The sequence below is a fragment of the Rhinolophus ferrumequinum genome, chromosome 5, assembly GCF_004115265.2.
Source record: "Rhinolophus ferrumequinum isolate MPI-CBG mRhiFer1 chromosome 5, mRhiFer1_v1.p, whole genome shotgun sequence".
Classification (NCBI taxonomy): domain Eukaryota; kingdom Metazoa; phylum Chordata; class Mammalia; order Chiroptera; family Rhinolophidae; genus Rhinolophus; species Rhinolophus ferrumequinum.
Genome location: NC_046288.1, coordinates 32,252,774 through 32,279,310, shown reverse-complemented (window position 1 = coordinate 32,279,310; position 26,537 = coordinate 32,252,774). Strand labels below are relative to the sequence as shown.

Below are 26,537 nucleotides of genomic sequence, written 5' to 3'. Positions count from 1 at the left end.
AGGATGATAATGCCTTGAATGCAAACACCACTGAATGACATAACACATCAAGGTCATGTGACTCCCGGTACTTAAGTCTTTCAACAAGTGTTTATTGACTTCCTACACTGTGTTAAACGGTAAGGAGATTGTAGGGACAGAGACCCGGGGAACAGTTTCCAGATTCTCGACCTCACATGGAAAGGTGCTGGCTCGGGTAGTAGACGGCCATCAGCTGTGACTAGTTGGCCATCAGCTGGAACCAGTTAGCCATTGGCCACTGATATAACTGCTGTGGCTGAGCTAGCAAGCGTGGATTGCAGTTAGCAAGGGGTTGGTTGGCAGGCAGAAAAAGTGGACAGCGGATTGCGGATCGTGTGGCTACTACTTCCTGTGTCTCTCCCCGGCTGCCAGAGAGACTGGGGTGCAGGAAGACCAGCCAGGGGTACTGGCTGATGTTTGCTCCCTGTGTCTCCAACCCACCCACCAGCAAGACTATAGTGCTATGACTCCACTATCTATGGCTCCGTGGGTGTGCCTTTTTGGCCTCACCATATCCTGCGTTCTTATGTGGGGAGCGGGAGCTGAGACCCCGCCTGACAGAGATAAGAATGAGAAGGTCGTGGTGTCCCTGCCCTCATGCAGCTTACATTCTAGTGGTGTGTAATAAATAGTGGTTATTTTCCAATTTGTAAGCATATTCTTTTTAAAACATTGTAATTTTATTCATCTGTTGTTTCCTCCAGATGAGCACGGTTAAGCAGTCGGATGAAATGCCGTTGCCAGATTCTGAAAGTGTTTATGTTTTCCCGTAAGTGTTCTCCTGTGGCAAATAGCCCCATGGCCTCCAAACTCTACTCAGGTGAGACAGGGCTTGCTGGATGCAGCCTCGCTGTTTATATTCAGCTCTGATAGTGCTCTTTCCCTGGCACGTGCAGGGCCAGCCCAGGCAGAATGTGGAAGAGGGCAGGTGATTGTCAAAATGCTCCTCAGCTGTCCTTCTGCTGGCTTCTGTGTGCAGCTTCCCGTCTCAGCCTGAGACCCAGTGCATATGTGCCAGCCTCTGGTACCTGGCTGTGTTCCGGTGGGACTTTAGGAGCTTCTTTAACAATTAGTTAGGGGTAAGACTGGCTTTCATTAAATACGAGATAATGCAATGTCTTCGGTATAAACCCCCCCAGATCCAGCCAGTGATGATTTTAATGAAGAAAATAGAATGTTGATTTTTCTTATAGTTCTACTTAAATTTGACAGCAAAAGAGAATATTTATTCTGAAATTTGAGACGAATAATATCCATTTGGTGAAAACATTTAGATATATGGTCTGAGAAAGGCTGACTGTTGATGCCATAAAAAGGAGTGGGGGGGTCACTGTCTGATCAAACCTGTTCTGCCTTCAGAGGTTTTCATTTTACATTACACCTTGGTATATGTGTTAACATTTGAACTTTGCTTCTTTTTAGATGTACAATTTTACTAGCTTGAAATGGTTTTGAATGAAGTAGCAAAGAAATGGAGAGTGTGATTCCTACCATGTTTCCCCAAAAATAAGACCTAGCCGGACAATCAGCTCTAATGCATCTTTTGGAGCAAAAATTAATATAAGACCCGGTCTTATTAAGACTGGGTATAATATAATATAATATAATATAATATAATATAATATAATACTGGGTAAAATATAATATAATATCAGGTCTTATATAATATTAGACTGGGTCTTACATTAATTTTTGCTCCAAAAGACGCATTAAAGCTGATTGTCCGGCTAGATCTTATTTTCGGGGAAACATGGTAAGACAGTGCAGATTATGGCCTGACATCAGAGCCATGGAAAATGGAGAAATTTACATGTTGGGATGTAATCTCGGAATTCACATGGAGAAAACTGAGATCCGGGAAGACTAAATTAATTTGAGTGGATTATGTGTGGCATACTATATTTGAGAAATCATGGTCTTTAAAATCAAACTTAAGTTTGATATCAGTTATTATAATAGCTTGGACAAGTTATTAAACTTCTCTAATATTCAGCTTATTTGTAAAACGGAGCTTTAAGGGCTTGGGGCACTTCACACATTACTGTAGGTATGTTGTAGAAATTCATTGCTTTATCCTAATTTCTTATTCCTAATTGCTTTTTAAAGAATGCCTTCTATCGGAAAATAATGAATGGGGCTTGAAGATGAACAATTAGACTAAAATATTAGTTCTAACAACCCTACTAGATAGAATATCCTACTTCTGTTAAGTAGTGTTGCTAGATGCTGTGGAAAATCCATAGATATTTGAGTGGTATCATTACATATTTTGGAATATTATTCTGTGTGTGCTCTTTAAAGAGATAAACTATCAGTTTTTCACACTCTCTTTGGAAATCCCTAACTCAGAATGAATTGCTTTAGTAGAGAAATACTGCAAACTGGAAATACTGCAAAGCAGCAGGTACCCTGTGATTTCAAACAGTTTCCTCTGAAATCTTGTCCTTTGTCTTTAACAGGTGGTTCCATCAAGGTCCTAAACCCTACGATGGAGCACAGGACCGGCTTTACTTGGGCAGCTACTGGGACAGAAACTACTTTATTTACCTGACATTTATTAAAGTGCAGACAAGTCAGGGCGTTTGGCTAATCTACAACTAAGTCTTAAACCTAAGTTATTACATTTTTTCCCTTGGTTTCTATTCATCCTTTAAAAAAAGAAAAAACCTGCTCTTAACTTGCATTTCATCTAACAAAAATGGGGCATAAGGTAATATTGGTCATGAGTCTTATGGAAAATGGATAATTTTGCTATCCAAACAGTTATTTGGAATAGTATAGAGCGGTATACTATACTTATAGAGCGGTATGAGAAACTGCTGGAGAACTGGAGAATATGCTTTTTATGGTAGCTATCGCCATATTTACTGACGGTTTATACCTAAATGTAACTTTAGCTTTATGAAATTATGTAGTAACCCCAAATCAAGTTATTTTGAATATTTTATGCTGTCATGCTTGAATGTTTTAGATATAACTTTGAAATATTTAGAATTTTCCTATACAATGTTTATGTTCTCAAATGCAGAAAAGGTTATGTCATTTTGTAAAGACTACATTGACAAGATGGCTTTTCTTCTAACGAATCCTTTCAATTTTACACCCTCCCACCTCCAAAAAGAAAAAAATGGCTGAATATTCAGCGTAGATATTTCTGATTTGAAAATTCTAAAGAATTAAGCAAATGCTATACCTTTTCAGTTTATTTTAGTGCTCTGAATTTACTTTTACAATTCTGTAATCAATATTATTAGAATTGGGAGGTGTTTCATTATACATCTTTGATTTGAAAGTATGTATAAAAACCTAGCAATTCACAAAATGCCCTAGATTTTAATCACCATCATTACATAATGACAAACCTTTTTAAATGCTTCAACTTCCAGTGACAAGTGCCACCAGAGAAATTAAATTGCACTCATGTATTATAAATATCAAACTATATATAACAGGAGGTCTTGTGCACTTCAAGTTTGCAAAGCACCTGTGTACTTAAAGTACGTAAGAGATCTACTGTACGGTACTTTGCCCCTTTCATCTTATTTTTATCCACCCAACCCCAGACTGAGATATTGCTCCCAAGGGCCTTAGGTAGCTGTCAGTAAATTATTTTAATTGCTGTCTTGAAGCCAACAAGTGTTATAGTGAAATAATCTACCGGATGCTAAATAAAGGCATTAGAATGTTCAAAAAAAGTGTGATTTCTTCTAAACTTTCAAATGTACTAACGTTGCCACTTCATATTATCCTAAATTATCAAGAATGTTTTTACAAAGAAGTCCTTGTGGTGCTGCCGTCCCCAGGGCCAAAGAGATACCGGGTGCCTGGCATGCATAGCAGTCAGCGGGCAGTTGGCACTAGTGAATATTCTCTGGGGAAATACGTACGGTATTATAGCCAGGTGCTGCTCTTCACTGGGTGTGAATGCCAAATACAGAATTATCACGTGGGAATACCTGGCTAGAAAAGCAAGAGTGGGAATGGCGATTTATTTATTTATTTATTTATTTATTTATTTATTTATTTATTTATTTATTTATTTATTTCAGTGTGTACAAGCATTGGAAAATGCTGTTGTCACAAATTACAAAATAAGCAAGAATACAAGGTTTTATGCTTGCATGAAGTTTATTGATACATTACGCTTGGTGGCAGACTCTGCCTTGAATGTCGACTCAGTCTCATTTTCAGCATCTGTTAGGAACAGTATAAGTAGTGAATTGTTCAAATTTAGTCATAGAACCAAACACGTGAGAGGAGTAGATCAGAAATGCAAGGCCTCCCCTCCTGCTCTGTCACTAAGCTCTTAACTAATCTAATCAGTTACCTGTGCATTTGCACTAATGTATCCTGGCATTTCATGTGAAAACAGCCACTTCGACAATTCCACTAAAAGTCTAAAAAGCCGGGTAAGAAGTAAATGCACGTAGCCTAAAGACATTTTGATAACTGAGAGTTGTCACCTGAAATATAGTAACTGTAGTACTTGAACTTGCCTGTGAATGAAATCTAGCTTTTGTCCATCAGATGTTCAGCTTGAAATCCTCACACATTAAGTACCTGAACTTGTTGGTGTGTAGGTATTATATACTCTTAACACACTTGTATTATATAGTCTTAGATCATCTTCTCACTACCTTCTCCTGACTTCTCCACATAGCAGCCAGCAGGATCTAACATCTTCTGGCTTCTCATTGACCGTTCAGTCCAAATCTCTTTCCTTGGTATGCAGGGGCCCTGAATTATGGTCCCCTCTTCACGTCTCTAACTTCCTCTTCCATATTCCCCCCAGCTCCGCCCAGGCAGTCTCATTTGGTTTACAGCCTGCAATGTCACGAACTCCACACTCTCTCCTGCCCTAGGTCTCTGTCTGTGGGCTCTTTGCAAGGCTGGCTCCTTTGAGACTCATGTATCAGTTTACATCTGGGCGCAACAAAGGAGGGCCTGTATCAGTACCTTGTTTGTTTTCTTCCTAATACTTAACACATTGTAACTTACTGTTTTGTCCACCTCCCCCACTGAGGTGTATGTAGGCTCCATGTTTTGCTCGCTCTCCTATACACATGTGGGGGATGAGGGACTAGCACAGGACAACGCATTAAGTACTGGTTGAATGAAATATTTAAAAATGATTAAGTGATAAAACTGTCTTATCTACGATTAATTCCAGTTGTCTCTTTAGCTCTTTGATGTGTTTCCAGTCTGTCCATTCTGCCATAAATATTCACTCTAAGAGGGAACAAGCTCTTACTACATTGATTGGGTATTCTATATATAATCTTTTTTCTCTTACCCTGCTCTCCAGCCGTTCCCAGCTCTTATGTCTTGTCTCTGCTCCTCCCTACCCCATAAACATGCCAACTAGGTTGTAAATTTCCAGATAAGCCTGTTTCTTTTTTTTCAAATCCATCCCCTTTCAGCATCTTCCAAGGTGAGATGCAGAACTAGGTATTCAAAGGTGATTGTTGATTGGTTCCTGTATGAGACACTGGATCCTTGGTGTGAGTGGTCATGTTGCATGCAGTGCCCTGCTGTGCATTTATTAGTGATTGGCAGTTAGGAAGCTGGAGACAGTAACCATCAAATTAGAGTGTACCCCAACTCATTGAATGACGCCATTCAATTTAATTTTTTTAAATAGCTCAGACTCCAGGTCAACAAATCAAAATGCTCAAGTGTCTTAAGGCCCACTCATGATGGTAGGAAGATTTACCTGCCAGTTTTAAGTTTCTGCTCTGTGACCATGGGCAGTAGTCATGGTTATTTCTCCAGCAATACCATAACTTCCAAAGGGAGTATGTTTGTCAACACCTTTTTTATCTACATCTTCTCCTGGGAAAGCAACAGAAAAAAAATCTGGGCTTTGTGGCCTGGGACATCTTTTCCACTTATAGGGGGACTAGCATTCTGAGGCTTGGGGGTTGTTTCTGGAGTTTCTGATCAGCAGGAACAGCAGTGAGTACTTGGACTGCAGCGTATCTCTTCAAGGGATCTGCCTGGGAAACAACAGCATGTTTAGGATGAGGTTTCCAATCCCGTGCTCCCTGAACATCTGAGCTACTAGAATAAAATGTGGGGTACTGGTTTTCTTGCTGTCTGTCGTCCATCATCACATAAGTTGGAGAAGTAACTTTCGGTAGGTGCTGCAGAGACTGTGGGTCCTTAGGATTAGATAATAGAGGGTTGCTTGGGGGAAAGGCCCAGGTACAGGTGGTGACAGGTGATGGGTGACTTTGTTATTTCATATCAGTTAGACAATAAAGGGTCCACATGTTAGAATATGGTGGTGGTTGTGCTGCTTCGCTTGTTGCGATTGCTGTAAAAGTTTTTTTTGCAGGCATTAAAGGTTTGGTCTCTGCATCAGTTGATATGCACAGAAATGTCTTCGTACATTTTTTTACATATAAATAATGAGCTGTAGTAACATTCACCATAAAGCGTGGTATAGAGAGGGCTTAGTAAATCATGTTTGGTGATGGGAAAGAAAAGAGAGATTCTCTACAGTTGGAAAATGAGAACAGCGTTGCAATAGTAAGTGGCAGGGACATTAGAGTTGTGACTAAAGAAGCAATCTCACTCTAAGTTGCTGTTTCCAGGTACTTAAACTTTAGACATGGCTTATATAGGGTCCTCAAGAGGAAATAGGAAATCAGTACTTTTGGCTTTATCAAAAAAGTCAGTTGAAGGGCCGGCCTGGTGGCTCAGGCAGTTAGAGCTCCATGCTCCTAACTCCGAAGGCTGCCGGTTCGATTCCCACATGGGCCAGTGGGCTCTCAAACACAAGGTTGCCGGTTCAACTCCTCGAGTCCCACAAGGGATGGTGGGCTGCGCCCCCCGCAACTAGCAATGGCAACTGGACCTGGAGCAGAGCTGCGCCCTCCACAACTAAGACTGAAAGGACAACAACTTGAAGCTGAACGGCACCCTCCACAACTAAGATTGAAAGGACAACTTGACTTGGAAAAAAGTCCTGGAAGCACACATGTTCACCAAAAAAATCCTGTTCCCCTTCCCCAATAAAAAAATCTTTAAAAAAAAAAAGTCAGTTGAAGACTGTATTGATATTGAAAAAAAGGTTAATGCATCTGCACAGTGAATTTTTTTCTTTACTAAAGAAATCCACACTAGGCATCATCTTTTGATCACTTAATCAAATATCTTTGGCCCTTCAGTTACCATTGTCTTCCACTAACTTGTCACCACATACAAAACATCGCATATTCTAGGACTCAGAACTCCACAGAGTACCGCTTTTAGGCAAGGCTCGAAATCATAGGTCTTAGGTGGCAGTAAGGGTTGGTTGGTCCCACACGGGTCCTTTAGAACATAGAGGTCTAGGCATGCCGTCCATGTAGTCACACCAAGGACTCTGTAATGTCAAGTTTGATTTCCTAGTGAAGGCAGTACTGTCTTGGAGGACTGAGTCCTGGAAGATGGGATGGAGGAGAAAGATTCCTGATGGAAGAGCTGTACTTTGTCCAAATGTGCCCAGTTCCCCTCTTGAACACAGACTGGGCCGTCTATCCCCAGCATAGCTTTTTATCTTCCCCAGAAAAGGTAACACTATGCACACAATTAAGCTAGTGTGTTTTCAATAGCTTCAGATACTTTCAGTTGATCTCTCTTGAAGCGAATTAAAAACTATGCATAGCCATGTCTTCAGGATTCTTGTTAGAATCCGTGTTAGATTCTTATTAGCGCTTGCTTGGAAAATAGTGAAGCACTGGAGAGCGGTAGCTTGGTATGAAGTGCTGCGTAAGCCACAAGTGTATGCCAGGCCCACACACTACACTCGCAGCACGGGCCTCTGCCTTTTCAGCTGTGCACTTGTCTAGATGGGGGACGAGGGTGGACAGACCAAATGCCATAATTACATCGAGATGGAGGTCAAATCACATCTGTGTCATAGGAAAGCCATGGCGATAGTTCACCTGCCAAAAGGCAGCTTGATGTGGGCACCTGTGAGGGAACTAATAGAAGGAAGCCAGCCATCTCAGCTGCATCCCTTATGGCTCAAGTGCCTGCCTGTCCTTTCCGCTGCTGCGGCTACCTCCCTGCTTCTGTGTGACACACCTTCAGCCTGACCTGCCCTCTCTCCATCCAGCTGTGAAGGTGCTCCCTCAGCTGTGGGAAGCTCACAGGCAGGAAATCGGTGCTTGACCAGCTCCCCAAACCTGGCTGCAGACCTCTCCTGCTGCCACGTGAAAGCAGGAACACACCACCACTTCCTTTACTTTTAAAATGCCATAGCCTATGTAAAGGCATTGCTGTACTTTGTCTTTACATTCACAAGTGAGAAATTTCAAACCACACTGAGTGATGACAGTTTTTTAGTAGGAATAGTCAGATCACAGAATATATTTGTCCCTGACAACAGGCTCTAATGCTTTTCACTACATAATATGTTCAAAAGAATAACATAAAAGTGCTAGAGGATCAAACTTTGAGGCCAAGTTTTGGTGATGTCACCTTAAAATCACTCATCTCAAAGGAGTAAAATCTCGAATACAACAGTGTTTAAATAGGTTGGCATTTTAAAACTTTTGAAAATAAAGACTTTTGAGCAATCTTCAGAGAGCCTATCTTGATGGTTACCTGAAATACAGATGTCACCTGAAATGTATTAATTTTGTAAGTGTCTAATTTTCTTACCTGGCTCCATCGAACCTTGCTCAGGTGCTGCTTCCATTTCTGGTTCGATTTATGTTCAGTACAACGTTCTGGAACAGGAGGAGGGGGACCGCTAGACAATCTTACAGACGTCCCTGAGCGCACAGCTGTAGCAGCTTCCCACAGAGCACAAGTTTGACCTCCGCCTCCTGGGATGCGGAGTTTTCCCACGACTCTTGCTGCCCAGGGAGCAGCGCGGTGACCTCCACTTCAATGTGCAGCAATTTTTCACAGCCTTCTGCTTCGGTAGAGCCCTCTGCATCCAGGGCCTGTGCAGGTGGACCTTCCACAGAGGTGAAAGAGATCAGAAGTGTTCCCTCTCCCTTCATACGTCCAAAAGAATTATATATTGCCTGCTCCAACTGTGCAAATTTGGTAGAACCCGCACATTTTTCAGACATGCCTGAGGCTGTCTTGTGTACAGGTATGACACTACCTGGTGGTAACAGCTCATTTTCTTTTAGACAAGCAACATGATCAGTTAAAGGGATGGCTCTTTGTTCTGGAATTTGCTTGACATAAGTAACTCCTTCAGTCATAAGTTCATCTTTATAGATAGCTGTTTTATGGACAGTCGTGGTAACCTCGATACCAGCCTGCAAAGGGATCTCAGGAGCTTGATCATAAGCATGAAGTTCTTGTTGACCCTGCAGGGGGAGTGAGGAAGCCATTGAGGAGGGTGGGATAGTCATCTTAGGGCTGGATGGTTCTGAAGGACACAAACTGCTTCACTTGTCTCCTCAGGCTCTGGGAGCAGCTCTGCATGCACTTATGGGAACTGAGTGCTTTTGCTGCTACACAGTGATCGAGTTCTATTGTCTTCCTCTGTGTCTGTAGATTTTTCCATCTGTGTACATTCTACGGAAACTGTAGATGTTCCTCTTGGTTCTTTTACACAGTCAAGTTGCTTCTCTTGTGTGGTTCTTTCTGACCACTTCTCAACTAAAATAACAGCCAGATGATTAATAAGCATATATTCCCCAAATGAAGAATTATAAAGAAAGCAGCAATAGATTGAGCAATCGATATTCAAATGTCAATATACACACAAGTACAAAAGATATTCAATTGATTATCAATTGACAATTGATATTCAAATGTCAATATACACACAAGTACAAAAGAGTTTTGCTTTATTTTCCAATATCTGTGATTTAGTGTGGGTAATGAAACTTCCCCGGCCTAGCCACTCCAAAGACACTTCAGTTCATCTCCTTAGAAACAAGTGACTCCAAGTAGCACAGTGACAAAACTTATAACTAGAGACCACTTTTGGCTGGTCAGCATCAGGGTAAAGATCCTAAGTCTGCCTAGAAATGAGGAAGCTGAAAACCTCCATGGGAAAAGTTTCTGATCCAAACTTCCACACACGACTAAGGAAGGAAGAAAAAAAAAAAGACTTCAACCTTGCTGATAAACGTCTAGTCTTCAGGTGGTATAATAACAGTAATGAAACAAAGACTGTCATATTAATAAAGGTATTCCTCAATTTAAGTAAATTGGTATATTAAGTTTAATGAATTGGAAAACTAGAGGGTGATAGGAAACATTATATAGTCCAACCTACAAATGGTAGCACCTGCTGGGAGGTATGATAATGCACCCAGAGTCCTACAGTCCCAGACAAGAGGAGCAGAAACGAGATCTCTGGGTCCATCAGTGTGGACTTCGTGCATCCTCAGGCCTGAGGAAAATTCCTTGGAAGGCTTAGGAGGTCAAGACAGCTGATGACATACAGGCACTTCTACAGCTGGAAAACTAAAATCATTTTCTGCTTGTCACCCACACACCTGTGCAACCACCTTAGTTGTTATTCACTGAACATTTTCATATGTGCTTACTTTACTGAGGATTTTCTCCAATGAAAGCATTTCCCTAATGTAATAAAATCTGCAGAAAAAGTAGAATTCGCTTTACAAGAATGTGTTTGATTCAAGTCAAAACTTGGTTTGGAGACATGTGTGTTTTCCTACGTTCAGCTGCTTTCCGAGGAACAGTGTCTCCTTCCGCCATAGCTGCTGACCACTTGTGAACTCAAGTCAGGTGTCTATTAAGTTGGTGCAAAAGTAATTGTTGTTTAAAGGGTTAAAAATAATTGCAAAAAACGCAATTACTTTTGTACCAACCTATACTGCTGGACATGGACACGACACCAGATGCTCGCGTGTAGAAAAAGAAAAGCTACCTCTACCCTTACTTCCCTGTGCTTAGAACAATTACCTTTTACAAAAACAATTAATTTTCTCAAACATTCACCTCTTCAGGTCTCCCCCACCCACTTTTTAACAAGCGCTTTGTCCAGTAACACTCTTGACTGAGGGCTTGTGCTGCGTGTGTAAGACACTGTACCAGGCTCTGTTGAGGACATAAACATTATTAAGATGAGACCTCAGAAAGCCTCCATTAAGTAGGGGAGATAAGGCAGATATTATAGGTAAAAAAGTGTGTCCCTAATAATGGTCCTAATAAAGATCTATGGACATTCAGAGGAAGAAAAGAAAAACTCTGGCTGGAAGAATAAGAGAAATTTTATTTAAATAAGTTGGCCTTCCACTTAAGATATAGAAAGCTGAAAAAATATCATTCACATTATAAAGGGAAAAGCCAGATAAGTCACAAAATAATTTTTCTTGAGCCCATCAGAGAAGAGAGTGACAAAGCAATCAAGTAACCTGACTTCCAAAGAGCAACCTGCATCTCCAAAGAGAAAAAGGGCCACAAGAGCTGTCTGATGTGTGGCAGGGCCCGGAAAGGTAAGGCCGCCACCATGCTAACTGGTAAGGTATCAGCTAAAATCATATCAGCAAACATACTGGTAAAGGCCAAATGTGGGTCAGTGAATAGCCTGGGACTCCAGACCCAAGGAGAGAGCAACTCACTCACAAGCATTTTCCATGGGTCTCACACGAAGGATGGAAGCAGAGAGAAGACCAGAGACGGCCAGAGAGAGGGATGGACATCAACACCCACCAGAGGTCTCTTACCACTGGACCGGGGCAGGAAATACAGGCTCAAGAATGACCACAGATACAAGCAGAGTTGGGCTGCCACAAAGACAACCAGCAGGAACAATGACAGCCCCACCCCCAAGGCTCAGGTGCTCAGGGTCAGCCTAGGACAGAGAACCCCCCTGCACTGACCACCAGCCTAGTACCAATAACAGGAATCAACAGGCTGCCCCCCAAGTGAAGAGCCAGTGTGCAGGAAGAGATGCCGTCTGTGGAGCAGGTTGGTGGGGAAAGCTGAGGGTGAAGCCCAGGCATGGAGACACACCCTGGCAGCCCTGCCCCACCCTCAGCACAAGGTAACAGCACCCCTAGAGGAATGTGAGGTGTGCGGTACAGTAGAGGTAATGAAAACCACCACAAACCCAAGCCCAGCTTCTGACTAGATCTGCTCTCTGCGACACCAGTTCACGGCCTCTGTGACTGTGTTTTCCTCCTGAAGGTCTTAAATTCTCCAATGATTTATTCACCATGAGAGTTTTCCAGAACTCAACCAATCTAGGGATCGAATTACTGCAATCTCTAGATTGCCTGCACAGGACCTCTCTGATACATCACTTACATGATATGTTTTCAGCAACTCTGAAAGGCCTAAAGCCCCTTTAAAGGTGTCTACCTGACAGGCTTGTCATACCTGTAATTCTATCTGCAGATTAATCCAGGCTTCATATTTTTGCCTCTACAAGTCCCCTGTTAAACACCATTCTAGGAAGGTAAAGCATTATGTAATTGTGAATCATTAACAACTCATCGGGGAATTTATGATACTGCTTTCTTCCCTGCAACTTTTTCATAGTAAAAGAGTATATGAAAAGACCTGGGTTTCAGTCCTGACTGTGATTTAATAGCGGCATGACCCTGTCTCAGGCAACAGTTCTGAGCTTCAGCCTCTTCAGCTGTGAAATGGGGATTATAATTCCAATTTACCAAAGTTTCTGTACAGCAGTGTGATAACTTAGGAAGCCCAAGATGTTCTTCTTTCACATACTGACTCTTGTATCCTGGTGTTCCTGACCTCATCTTGGCAAGCTGGTTTCCTGTTCCAGCTTTCCTGGTTTCCATATCTGCTTCCCATCCAGCCCCCTCCTCTCTTAATCCTGACCCTGTGTTTCTGTCCACAGATTGGGGTCTGACAATCTGACCCCAATTCTTGAATATACCATTGCTAAATAATTTATTTGCCTTTTTTAGTATGGACTATTTCTCATCTGATTAATCTTACCAGAATGGAAAATCGTAAAGAACATAAGACCCGCCCCCTCCCAAAAACATCATTAGATGATCATTCAAACCTTTTTTAAACTTAATGAAATTCTTACCTTGGTAACGAAATTCTTAATGACTTTGCCTAGGCAAATATAAGATTTCAAGAAATGAAAGGATCATTTTGGCGTAACCCCCCTCCCTGCATGTACAGCCTTCCTTGAAAAAATGCCAGGAAAAGTGCAGAGTAACATCAGAGCTTTACAAAATTTAGTATGGATAGTACAGAAATAAATATATTTCTTGTTTGTTTAGTAAGCGTGTATAGCTAAAAGCATGTGTAACCAACTATAAAAATAATGCATAAAAATAAAATTTGGCATAAGAAACTAAAAACATTTATTATGAATATTTAACATGAATAAATAATTCAAGACAATATTTAATGACATGTATAACTGCTATGGTGCTGCACAGGGATTCAAATTAGACCCAATGATCAGCAACGGTTCATGACTAAAATTACAATTATCTGGCCAAGCCAAGAATGTCCAGGATCAGTTAGAAAAGTCAACAGGGGAACTCAGTTGGGGACCCAGGTGGGTAGGCCTCCTTGATTCTTCAAAAGAGGTGGTTATTCCTTCCCTCTGCTGGAAGCCAAGACAGGGCTGCCACTGGAAACTGGACTCAATTAGGCTTCGCGGAATGGAAGGTGATAATGGTGTTGAGATCTCATGTACCATCCTGAAGGAGACACCACTGCCCTTTTCACCGAGTGGTGAAAAGATGAGAAATAGTACAATCCGGGCTTCAGGTTCCACACAAGAAGGTGACAGAGGAGGAAGAAGTGAAATAGTGGGAGATAATGGGGGGAGAGGGAGCTGAAATTCCTCTCCCTTCACTCTTGCAGTTCAAGAATTTAAGATGTTTTCTAGAAGGATCCTAGAAGGTTACTGACTCTATTGTGGAAAGAGCCTGAGTCATGCTACTAGGAAGATCTAAGTTTAGAGTCTAACTCTACCAATTACTTAGTATTTAGAAGCTTGCAAGTTACTTAATTACTCCCAAGCATCAGATTTCTCTTGAGTAAAATTGCAATGATGTCGCCTACTTATAAAGTTGTCTTAATTGAGAGAATATATTGCAAGTGCCTAGGAGAAAACAGGTACTCAATAAATTCCATTCCCTTCTTCCTTCTTTTCCTAGCATACACTAAGGGGTGGAACTTAAGAAAAAACTGTTTTGCCTTAAATATGGCCTGAGTTTCTAAAATCCCCTCAATTAATGATTTGTTGGATAATGAAGAAACTCACCTCAGAAGACTGAGAAATGGGGGAGCTTTCATTGAGTCATATGGTAGTGAGATCTGTTTAATCAAATTGCAGAAAAACAAGAGGAGGATGCAAGAATGTGTTTCACAGCATGAACTGTTTTAGAAATGGACCTACATGGGTGAAAGGCCACAATGAAAGCTTGGATAGAGCTAGGGACTGTCTTAAAGATCCTAGGCTCTGGAAAACGGGGGAAAAGATGAGAGACAACAGGAAACTGAGAAAAGTTTGCTCCCATATCTGTTTCTTTTCCTTCTCCCTCCTCCATCACCTGTCTCTGCATAAAATTTTGAAGGCACTGGGGAGATCGACAAACACTATTGGTCCTATGGTGAGGCCTACCAAAAATGGGGCTCCTTCTAAGAAAAATCCCAGGATGAAGTGTTCGAATGAAACAAATGATATGTGTAGGGGTGTATTACTTATCTCCATGCGCTCCATGCATATGGGCAGTTTGGTTATTATACTGCCTGGCAGCGAAGTAACCAGTATCCTCCAAAGTAATAACTTTGCAGGATACAGCATCCCACTGAGCATTCTTATGAAACACATGTCCTTCACGCTTGCATCTGATATGTGGGAGATGAGTGAGGACCAGTGCACTAGGGATGGCAGTTAGCTCTGGCCCACATCACCAAGTTCTAAGACTTGGTGCTGTCTTTAGATGCAGCCTCATGCTGAAGAGACTGAAAGCCTAGAATAAGCGTCACTTGACTTAGTCCTCAAAGCATGATTAATTTCTCCTTATTGCAAGTCATCGAAAGCCTGAGAGAGCCACAATCCTTGGGACCAATAAAGCATGTAGAGTATTATAAGTGCCACCATCCATATTTAATACTGGGATCCACATAAGTTCTATTTATAGTAAGGAGAAGATTCCACCCGTTATACCTACATTTTCATTGTAGAGAACTGAACCACTGTGCAGCCAAATTTACCCAGAGCTCCCACAAGAATAGCAGTTGGGGAATTAAACCAGTCAGAAGGTAGGAGGATGTCACTCAGGGAAGGAAGCACCCTGTACCAAGTGGGAAACTTACGGTGTCTGTTTATGACTAGGTAAACAGGGACATTATCTAGGGGTTAACTAGGGATGAACAGGCACCATAGTGATGCTTTCCTGGATATAGGTGGACTCATGCCGCCTGAGTTAATGCATCTTGTTTGTCCATTTGGGATGACAAATAAAAGGCAGACAGACAAATGAGCCAAGCTGATATTAGACAGTAACACTGAACTCTGTATTTTCTGGTCATACCTCATACTACCTTCCCATCTCCCTGGTAAACTAAACCAGCAATGTTCATTTCTGCTCTATTGCCTAAAGAGCAATTTGTTTCTATAGCCATACCTATGCTTACTTTTAGGATTATCTGTACGTTATGTCAATTTCCTTGATACCTGTAGTTACCAGAGGAGAAAAGCAGCAATATCTCCTGCCCCTTCACTCCATTGAAAGTATGGCTGCTCCACTAGTTCAGTATGTTAATTTTGAACCCTGAGATTTAAAGACATTAACCTAGCTGGACCAAAATCCACATTCAGTTTACTTGCAAAGTTGAATGGTGGGTAAATTCTTCAGGAAACAAATTAGCTTCAAAGGCTACCATTTCGTTACCTTTCATCACAAAGATTCACTGACTTCATCACCATTGTCAAACACAGCAAGCCTGCACACTCTCGTAGCTTACAAACAGCTCCAGGTATAGAGGACACAAGTACAAAGGCCAAAACAACCTTTACTGCCTGGGGAAACCAGGCTTATGGGGAGGGAGAGAGGGTCAATCTTCTAGCACTTGTCTGTATACCCTGCTCGTGGAAAGCAAATCCCAGACCTGTTTCCCATGGAAAACAAAGAATGCCATCAGGACCCTGCAGGGAAGAAACCAGACGAGACAATGAAATCCCTGAACCACTGTGATTCACTCTCCTTCCCCTTCCAATGCAGACTCTTGTTATTCTTAATCTTGCTTTCTGGGTTGGGTGTCTCTTTCACTGCAGGTCTAAACCCTCGTGATTTTTACATTTTCCTAGGTCTAATCCTGATTTCTCCCTATCTTGGCTATGTTACCTATTAAGATCACCAAAGTGGCAGAGTATAAAATGTGGCTGAAACTCACTGAAACCTACCTTTTCTTTCTCTACGATCATTCCAAAATGTTGGTCAGCCAATGTAGCAAGAACTTAGTTATTTTCCACACTGACCATGAGTCTCCACTCTCCACAAAATTCTGCCAAAAGCTTTTTCTTATCATTCTTTTAGACACGAGTGCCTGTCCTTGGGATTCGACCAATATATATTCTTCCACTTACAGTGATCTTCCCAAACTTTCATCAGGTAAACTTTGCCTTTTTCATTTCTCCCCACCCCTGACTTTTTCATCACTCCTCTGTCCACTCAGTTTCATGCTGTCATGTTCGCATAAGATAGAAATTTACACATATACACGCAAAACACAACTGTTTTTCTAAGCAGATATATACAGCCTATGTCAAAGAGGCTGGAGGAGACGATTTTCTGAAAAACTTATCTCTTCAGTATGTATAGAGACATTCAGAAAAGATGGTCAGTGGCACCTAATTGATTTCCTGTCCTTTATTCTGGACTGCAGTTAAACCATCGCAGGGAGAAAAAAAAGGGGAGGGGGTTGATAAACTTTTTTAAATTAAATTTAATTTTTTAATATTAGTTTCAGGTGTACAAAACAACATAATGATTAGACATTTACGCCCCTCACAGAGTGATAACCCCCCAAGTCTACTATGCCTCTGACATCGTATATAGCTGTTACAATACCATTGACTATATTCCCTGTGCTGTACTTTTATTCTACGTCAGCTTCAGGTGTACAGTGCAGTGGTCAGGCATCTAGACAATCTGTGAAGTGATCCCCCCGATAAATCCAGTGCCCATCTGGTACCCTACATAATCTTTACAATATTATTGATTATATTCTCCATATTGTATTGTTAAACTTCTGTATAAAAAAAATTTCAAGGAGAGTATTTATACAACTTTCTTAAGTAATGTATTTCATTATAATGTGAGTCTTTATTACTATGAAATCCAATTCTCTTCAATACCATTCACTACCTTCCTTTATTATATCCTCCCTCAACCTAAAGGTAGGGCATATTACTTCCCTAAAGGTAGGGCATATTGGAAATGGTTTGAGTCATAGTTTTACAAAACACTGTTCCAGATCTCATTATACCAAATGGTTTTCTAAAGATGTTTACTATTTTTGCCTTTTTAAGACTTAGTATCTTCCAAAATGTCGGTCCCCACATTTAAAAAAAACAACAACAAAAAACCGATTCAATAATAAAAATAAAGCATCAGTTTGATTATTTAAACATAAACAGTGTGATTATCTAAACAGAAAATATTTGTGGGCATCTTTTTTATGTTTGATGTATGCTCTTAATGATGAAATAGTTTATAATCAGTATTCTTATACTATTTCCACCTATGGTACTTACCTATAGGCTGATGAAATTGTTTAATCAGATTTTTTACATCCAGAGAAGCATTATCTGAAGGAATAAATGCAGGAAATCAGATACAAAAAATTCCAATTTAAAATGCTTTCTTTTTCACAGTAACAAATATTTAATCTAAAGCAAGAACAAACCTTCTTTAAACACAGTAAGTTCTTCAAAATAAAATGCTGCAAACTGGATGACATTTTGCGAGTTGGTTTCAAAAACGGCTCTGCTGAGTCCTTGGAGCACAATGTCGAGGCCAGGAGGTACGAGAAGTCTGGACTTTGAAGAAATCATTGCGGCAGGATGTCTGTAATGTCAACTATAATGAAGAAAAAAAGTCTTCTAAATAGTGTATTAGTTTTTTATTAAAATATTTATGAGTTAACTATAGTTTCTAAGAACAAACCTATCTCCTATTAAAATTATTAGCTTTAGTTCTAATCGCTCAGTATTTATTCTAGTAAAATGAACTAATTCTTGGTGGTAGTTAAAAAAAAATCACATTACCAATAGCCTTTTTTATGTGCAGGTGAGCAATCTAGTATTATTAAAGAAATCCATGGAAAAAGCCCTTCCAGGAACTCCAGGATGGTATCAAAAACAAAGAGCAAAAAACCAACCAACCAAACAAAACCTGTTTCTGTAAAATTCAGTAAATATTTTGTGCAAGAAAATTTCAAGAAAATAAATGAAGCTCATTTATCTGTGTCCAAACAACATCCTACTATACCACGTGGGCACTGGCTTTTCTGAACATTCATCAAATAGAGTTACAAAGTGGGATTTCTACAAGAAATGTCTTTTTTTCTCATTTTTCTAAATATGTCCCTGGACACATTGATCATCTTCAAGTATACATTTTTTTAGCTTTAGTTTTTTGGGTTTTTTTTAACATTAATCAGAATAGGTATAAATTACATGTGGTATTATACCACTCACTACCTTCTTTTATTATATCCTCCCTTAACCTATGCCTTAGTTTTCTCCTCTTTCTCCCTTCTCCTGCCTGTCTGGATCTTAAGTGGTACCAAGGGTACTGCATAGTATAGCCTGTAATTCTCAGAGTTGCAGAGGTTGCCACTCTAAACTGTTTGTCAGTGTGTGTGTGTGTGTGTGTGTGTGTGTGTGTGTGTGTGTGTTCTTGTTTTATTCTGGAAAAACAATTTAAGAAGGCTTATAAATACACGTAGAGAACAAAATTAAATATTTAAGGAAATCAGTCCAGTGATAAAGGAAAAGTTATGGTAGGAAAAATAGAATGAAGCTACAGGTAAGGTTAGTATTCCAACACAAGCCGTGGGTCCTACACTTGGATAAGAGATGGGGTGTCAAATTAGCCCCTGAGCTACCAAGCAGCCATCACACGATAGAAAACAGTTGGTTAAATGATTCAAGTTTTCTGAGATAAAAAACAAATCAGTTGCTTAAGAGAATCACAGTTATTCTGGACACCGAGCCTCAGGAGAAATTTCTCCTTTGGGTCCTCACATAGATGAGAATAGTGTGTGACATAATAAACAATGTCCTCAACAACATCCCTACAGTAGAGTAATGAATTTCCTGGGGCTAAGTGGCAATTTAATTACAGCAATTATACAAGGGGCCAACCTCTAATAAAAAAGCAATTAATGTGTCATAGCAAAATGCTGAATATTTAAAAGCACATTTTATCTTCCCAAAACATGAAAACATGAGTCTGGATTGGCCAAAGCAAACCCTTTGAGAATATAATTAAGCATAATAAATCCCTTAATGAAAACTTACTTTCAGAGTATAATTCAACAGGAACTTTACTGAATTAAACTATCTTTAAACAAACCAGTAGTGCAGCTTTGGCAGGCCCACGTGCTAAAGGTCAAGGGACATAGGCAGTAGTTATATGATACATATACATATTAATATATGGGTATATGTACATACATAATTTTTTTAAAAGTACATCCTTTGTATCCCAGTGTGAGTAGATAGGTCACGTTTTCAAAGCGTTTTATCAGTAGCCATGTTGGAGCTTACAAAACTCACTTTCTGCAGGCAGTTCCCCGACTGTGGGGAAGAGTGGCCATGCAGTAATCCTAATCTTTCTCACCCCAGGCATTATGCCTCCCTTCCACCCCACCAAAGACGTTGTAAATGGGTGGGGCCATTTAGTGCCCCAGGACCAAGGATGCTAAGCCTCCTACCACACAATCCCATACAAGGAATCGTGCTGAGCAAATTGAGAAATACTGTGACACCACGCATAACTACATCGACGGGTAGTCACAAATAGACACCGAGGGTTGTTTGAAAGTGAAAGCTTAACGACTGTTCTCAAATCTTTCTTTAAAGAATGTTTGTCAAAAGCTAACAAATTTTGCAACCCCCATCCATCGCGCCAAACGTGAACTTGCGGTTACCCACTACCACAGGGGTCACTCTCGCGTAGGGAAACTGTGCCTTTGGGGGAGGATGCCAGAGCTGGGGCTTCAGAGGCTCAGAAAACGTAACCGGCACACACCACTCACTCCCTAAAGACTGACACCGGGATCAGTGGGCCGCGCTGGATCTGGGCTTGTTTTGCCCCTTGGTTTGTTTGGTGGAGAGGGCAGTGAAATACGGGAGAGCAGGCACCCTGATTTCGCGTCGAAGTTCAGGAGAGGCAGGTGATGGATCCGCCAGTCCCCGGACACACTGGCGTTGGCTGGCTTTTGCCACACTCACGGGCCTCCCACTACAATGGCCCTCTGCCTTCCTCGACACTTGGAGAACCCTCCTAAATACCTCCGGGGCGCCAGGGAGGGGGGGACTCGCCCCCCCTTCTCCTTTCCAGCTCCGTCCTAAAGAACTTCCTTGCTGGCGGTTCCTAGAGAGTCCGGCTGCCCCGCAGGCCTTTTATACCACTGAGGACGTCAGTCCCAGCCAATAGGGAGCCAGAAGGGACAAAGGCCAGAATTCTGTGTAAAATGAAACTGATCTGTGTTCAATCGCTCATGATTGTCTTGGCAGAGTTGGTCTGGCCTTACGGTGATGTGATGGCATTCTGCCTGTCCCCTAAGGTCGTTCCAGAAGAAATCTGGGTGGTCAACAAGCTCTACGCCATCATTTTACGTTTGGGAAAACGAATGACTAGAGAGCAGAAAGTTCCTCTGAAGTCAGTGGCAGGATCTTTGTAGTGATTCTACCTAGTGATCTGGTTGGTTTCTGTGTGTTTGCCCAAAGTCAAGACTGCAACGCCTTAGTAAGCATGAGTCAGAGCACGGTGCGTTATTTCTGTTCCCCATGCTTGTGGGGGTTCCCTTATTTAGTCCTTGGTCTCCTCCACAGCAGTGGGGTCACTGGACTCCCTTGTCACGCCCAGTGCTGGCCTCTGAACTGTGTTTAACCCCCAGTGTGAGTACTCTTAGTATATTCCAACTATTATCTTGTGAGGGAGAACTAATCTGACTCTTCTGCAGATATGGAGACTGAGGCAGACAAAATAAGCCATGCCCAAAGTTACACAGGTATGAAGGGATAGGATTTAGGAAAATTGCATTGTGATCAAGAGCTCTGCCACTTCCTCATTGTGTGGCCTTGGGCAAGTTACTTAATCTCCTTCTGTCTCCATTTGTTCATCTGTAAAATGGAGTAATAATAGCACCTGCCTTAAAAGCATGTGGTGAGGGTTATTAATGCTTGTAAAGTGCTTAGAAGAACGCCTGGCACATAGTATGAGCTCAATAAATGTCAGCCTCACACAAAACAAACAAAGCAACATATGGTATGGTTCTGCCCGCTTCGAACATTGCTAGTCTGTCTGCTAGCCCCTGCTGTCTGCTAGCCCCAAAGGAATCAGGCAATTGAATTCATACTAAGAAACCCGAGCAAGATTCAGGATTGCAAGGCATCAGAAAGCGTGGCCTAGTTAGAAAGTACAGTCATTCCCACATACACAGCTATTTTTAATAGCTGGTAAGAGCCAGAGAAAATCCAGTTTCATTTAAATCAATCGATTAAAAAGAAAGGGGCAGAAGAAAGGTAAGAATGTTGGAGAGACACAGAGCCAAATTACAGGTGGATAATAGAATTAAGGGTCTGTTGAAGGAACTGGGAGAAATAGCAAAGGGACAGGGACCAGCGACTGTTCACAGCTCTGCAATGATTTGATTCTTCCTCAGCCCCTTGACTCCAAAGAGCAGTTGGGAAGAGCTGGAACTGTATTTGGCAAATCATATTTTTGCAGAGAAATGAACCACATGTAGCCTCTGGAACAAAAGGGTTACGTTTGGGTTAAACAGATGCTCCGGTTCAGGATGAAAGCCAGGGGCAAAGATATCACTACCTTGGGAGGAGGAAGGTGAAAGCTGTTTGTTGTTTTTTTTTTGGTTGGCAAAGATACAGCCTAACTTCATAATTTTCTGTTTCCTAAGAAATTTTGTCTTCGCTCTCAAAGAAATATCTCATTATTAAGTAGAATTTCTGCCTTGAATACAAGCACGTAAAAAAAAAAATCATACATTTTTAACTTTATTTCTATTTGGGGGGAAAGGGTGGTGAAAGGGAGGTGAGGCTGTTAACCCAGCAACAAACTCTACAGCCGTGTCTGTTATTGGTGGGATCTGAAATAACATGCATTTCTATGAATTTGTGGAAAGATGTCCTTCACTAGGCCACATAAACAGTGTATCTGTAAATAAATTAAGGAGGTTGCAAGGCGTGGGCTGTTGCCCCTCTGTCTGTGCCGCACAGCTGTAGTCTTGGGCCTGGCCAGGCCTACTCCACAGTGGCGGAGATGGCCCCCGGGGGAGGGCAGGGACGAGCATGCGCTAGGGCGCGTCCCAGGGGAATTACACTCGTGCCAAGGGTAGGCTTCTTCGTGGCTGGAGGCTGGCCTGGCTGGTCCAGGAGCCTCTGGTCCCTGACTCTGCCAGCGTAGGTGACCAGGCATCGGTCATTTCGTGGGAGCCAGCTACATGTTGCCCAGGTTCAGGCTGTGCTGGGTTAACAGATGGTGGTGGTGTGAGGGGCAGGGAGGGCCCAAGGGACAGCACACAAAAAAACAAAAAACGGCAAGAACAACAAAATAAACTTGACTGTGTAAGATAATGGAGCAAAGGTGGGCAGGGGAGGCATAGAAATAAGGTGGGCTTTTTCCAGACTTTGGGAGCCCAGTCCTTCCTTTCCACCTACTCAAAGATGAAGCAGATGCTAAATGAGATACGTCATGAGAGTTGGAGTCTAAAGGCAGACCCAAAAACCTAAGACGTGATTCATGTCCATTAGAGATATGAATTGTTTCTAATGACAGCTGGGATTCCATTGATTTCAGGGCAGTTTAGCAATGAGAATTAGGTGCACTCTCAAGTCTCGATCTGCTCATCGCACACACGTCCAGTTTCCTCCTGAGTGCCTGTCCTTCCTGGAACAAATCAGAGTTGAAATATATATTCTCATTTTACAGCATCAAGTTAGTGAATCCATATCTCTGCCATAGCAATATAAAAATACAATGGAAGGTTTGAAGATTTGGGTTGTTCAAAGTTATTTGATTGCCTAAATTCCTTCATCCAAAAAAGCAGTTCCAATAAATCTCTTCCAAATTTAGTCATCTATCTACATGAAATAAACAAAAAAATTTTCAACTTTTTTCCAAATAAATAGGTCCAAGCAAGCATGCAGAAAATTCAGTCTTAATCACATTCTCTGTTAAAACCTGCAACAAACTACATTTATAAAATTCAGAGCTCTAACTGTTCTGATGTTTGGCATACTAGAAATGAGTCTGCCATCTCATTTCTGTGGCTCACAATCATTTCATAAATCTTCTCTTTCACTGTAGGTTCTTCTGTAATAATTGGGTTTAGCTTGTTATTGTTCAGACCCAAAAGCTCTGATTCCTTAGAGGAAGGTAAGTTCACATGTTCTTGGTTAGCAGGTACTCTATGTTTTGTAGCATCCTCCAGGTGAATGCATTTGGCCTCATGTTGACCATCCCTCCAGGGTGGTCAGATGAGTGAATAGGGAAGAACTAGCTGTTGGAACTAGGATTCCTGGGAACGTCTTTGGCCTATGGGGTATGATATGAGACTTTTGCAGGGGGATCCTCAGGAGAGCCAGGCCAGAGGCCATTCACAATGGCTTTCTCCAGGGGCCTCTTCTTGTTTCTATAGCCTCTTCTCTTCATTAACACTCGACTAGCCTGGATTTTTCACGCTCTTTTGAGTTTGGATACCTGCTATCTATCGCCTGTGTTCAGATTTGGTAACTCACCCTACTTCCTCCACTTGTTTTTGGTTACTATATGTATACTATACTTTGGTGAATTGCTTACAATCTCCTTGTGACTGAAACTGGATTGTACCCTGTTTGCTGTTTCTGGGTGTGTGGTTACCCTCAGTGGCCTACCCCTTTACTCAGGAATTGCTGATCGTCACCATAGTCTCAGGGTGAAGACATTGAGCTGGAGTGGAAGTCAAACACAGGTGAGGTCGGGTTCTGTCCACTATCTGCTGAGGAAAACCAGGTTTGTTTGTTTGCTTGTTTATTAGCTTTTCTTTTGCTACTATCTGAAGGATCACATTGAAACAAATACTCTGAAGTTAGATTCATTTTTCTCTACTTTTTTCTTTTCTTTTTTTTTACCTTTTTAGTCTACCTGTATTCTCAATCAAACTTTTTCTACCTTCTACTATCCCTTGTCACGTTAACCTGAGCACAGATGGGATACTACTGTAGCCAAGAATTCATTTTATTGTTTTCTATTTGTTCTTCTAAATGGCATGTCCAGGGTTTCACCTGCTCTCCTATTTCACTCACTCCTTGAAATGACTGTTTTAACACTTTTCTAGATACAAGGAAACAGGTAGCTTTCTTTGATATCTCATGTGTCTTAACCAATCCTTGACTGTTTCTTTCCTCACTGAGGAAACAGGTAAAAGAAAGGGGAAATAGAGGCTATTGTTTTTTCCTATTAGGTGAAGAGTGAGTTTTGATGGGTCCAAGATTCCTTAATGAGAATAACAACAGCAGGATTCAGACAGCCTGGTTATGAATTCCTGCTCTGCCACTGACTAGCTCACTACCCTTGGAGGGATTACATAATTTGCACATGCCCCAATTGCCATACTGTAAGGTGCGGTAATAGTGCTATTTAACTTAGAGAACTGTGATGAAGGTAAACGAATTAATCCCGCATAAATACTTTATGCCTGATACTTAATAAGAACCCAGTAATATTAGGTGTTCCCAGTTGTCTCCTAGATTTTTGATAAATACTTCCTTTTCACAACAATGCACTCACAGAATTGTGCCTATTTCTTGCTTAACTGGAATTTTTGTAGAAAAACTTATTTTTTTACACAATCTCTTAATAAGAAATTGAAGTGGTGAAATTGAAGTATAAATCTAATAAACATAAAATCAATGCCAATAAATCTTGGTGGAGTATTGGCTTGCTTCAGTTGATTTTACACCTGCATTTTATGAAGTGCATTTTATTTTTGTTAAGCATTCAATTACACTGTACTACTGAGAGCTGTGTCATAACTAGAAATAGCAGTAAATCTGAATAAGAAAGCTGCCAAGATGACTGTCAAAGCATTTCCTTTTTGTTTGAGCTTCTGCATCTTTGGAAGAAAAGGAAAGAAAACTTTGAAGAGTATACTGGAGGGCAACTGTATTCTTTGGCATGAAATATAGGATACAAAAATGCAAGGAAAGCAGGCAGTCCAATATCCCATTGCAATTCTAGCTGTGGTCACTATACAAACTCAACATATACTAGGGATATAAATTTACTGAGTAAGTAGTTGGCCCCTAATAGATGGAGAAAACATTAATGGGGACAATATACTTTCAAGAAGCTAATTCTTAGTTTTAATCTGAATATATTGAACCCAGAGGACATTCATTTGTTTTCTTTGTTGAGGTTTTTTTTTCCTCCTCTATTTTCTTTCTTTGAAGGGGGCTCTATTACATATGATTTAGCACTTAAATGATTTAAACTAATTAATGATTGGATGGATGGATGGATGGATGGATGGATGGATGGATGGATGGATGGTAGATAGAATGACTAGTAGGATGGATGGATAAATGATCGAATGGGGAGGTGGATAATGGATGAATGTAAATATTCATAAAAGTGTGTTTGCTCCAAATGTTCTACAAGGCAATTACCAGACACCTGAAACACAGTAGACACTCAATAAAATATCTTGAATAACTGAATATTATAGTTCCCTTTATCCTCCCAGACTCCCAGCATTTCCTTGCTGTAATTAGCACTTATTTAATTGCTAATAAAGGAAGAAAAAGAGGGGTCCAGAGAGCTTTCAATAGTCAAACAAGGATAGGAAATGCTGTGTCTTGTTCCGATCTTAGGATCTTAGTTAATCACAATGGAAATGCTCTGAAGATTCCCCAGTAAAGTTACGTGTTCAACTTTATTGTTGAGTCAGTTTTTCCCTACTTAATTATATTATAGAACACTCATTTGTTTGGTATAGCATCCATTAACACCTTGGAACAACTGTTTAGAGTGGGACATTTTTGAGGAAATGCTGCCTTAATAAAATACAGTGGTTCTTCTTCAGGTGGGAATTTCAAACATCATGGAAAGGCAAGAGGGGTACTAGACACAGCTGAGGCTTTTTGTCATTTCTAAAATCGTACTGAACTTCATGAAAAAGAAATGAAACTTGCCAACAAAAATGTTCAGCTTCTTTGTCTCCCTAATCATGCTCCTTGCAGTGATAACATCAAGAGCTTTCAGGTTTTGTTTTAACAGATGCATTCTTCCATGCAAGTAGCATGCTGGCATTTTTCTCCTCTTCACATTTTCATATGAAAACATATCTGG

The 26,537-nt window shown here is 41.0% G+C and overlaps 1 pseudogene; it reads right to left on the bottom strand.

Annotated features, from left to right (window-relative positions):
• Nucleotides 1-5,743: 5,743 nt before the first annotated feature.
• LOC117022084 (calcium-binding tyrosine phosphorylation-regulated protein-like) lies at nucleotides 5,744-18,013 on the bottom strand (annotated as a pseudogene).
• Nucleotides 18,014-26,537: the final 8,524 nt, after the last annotated feature.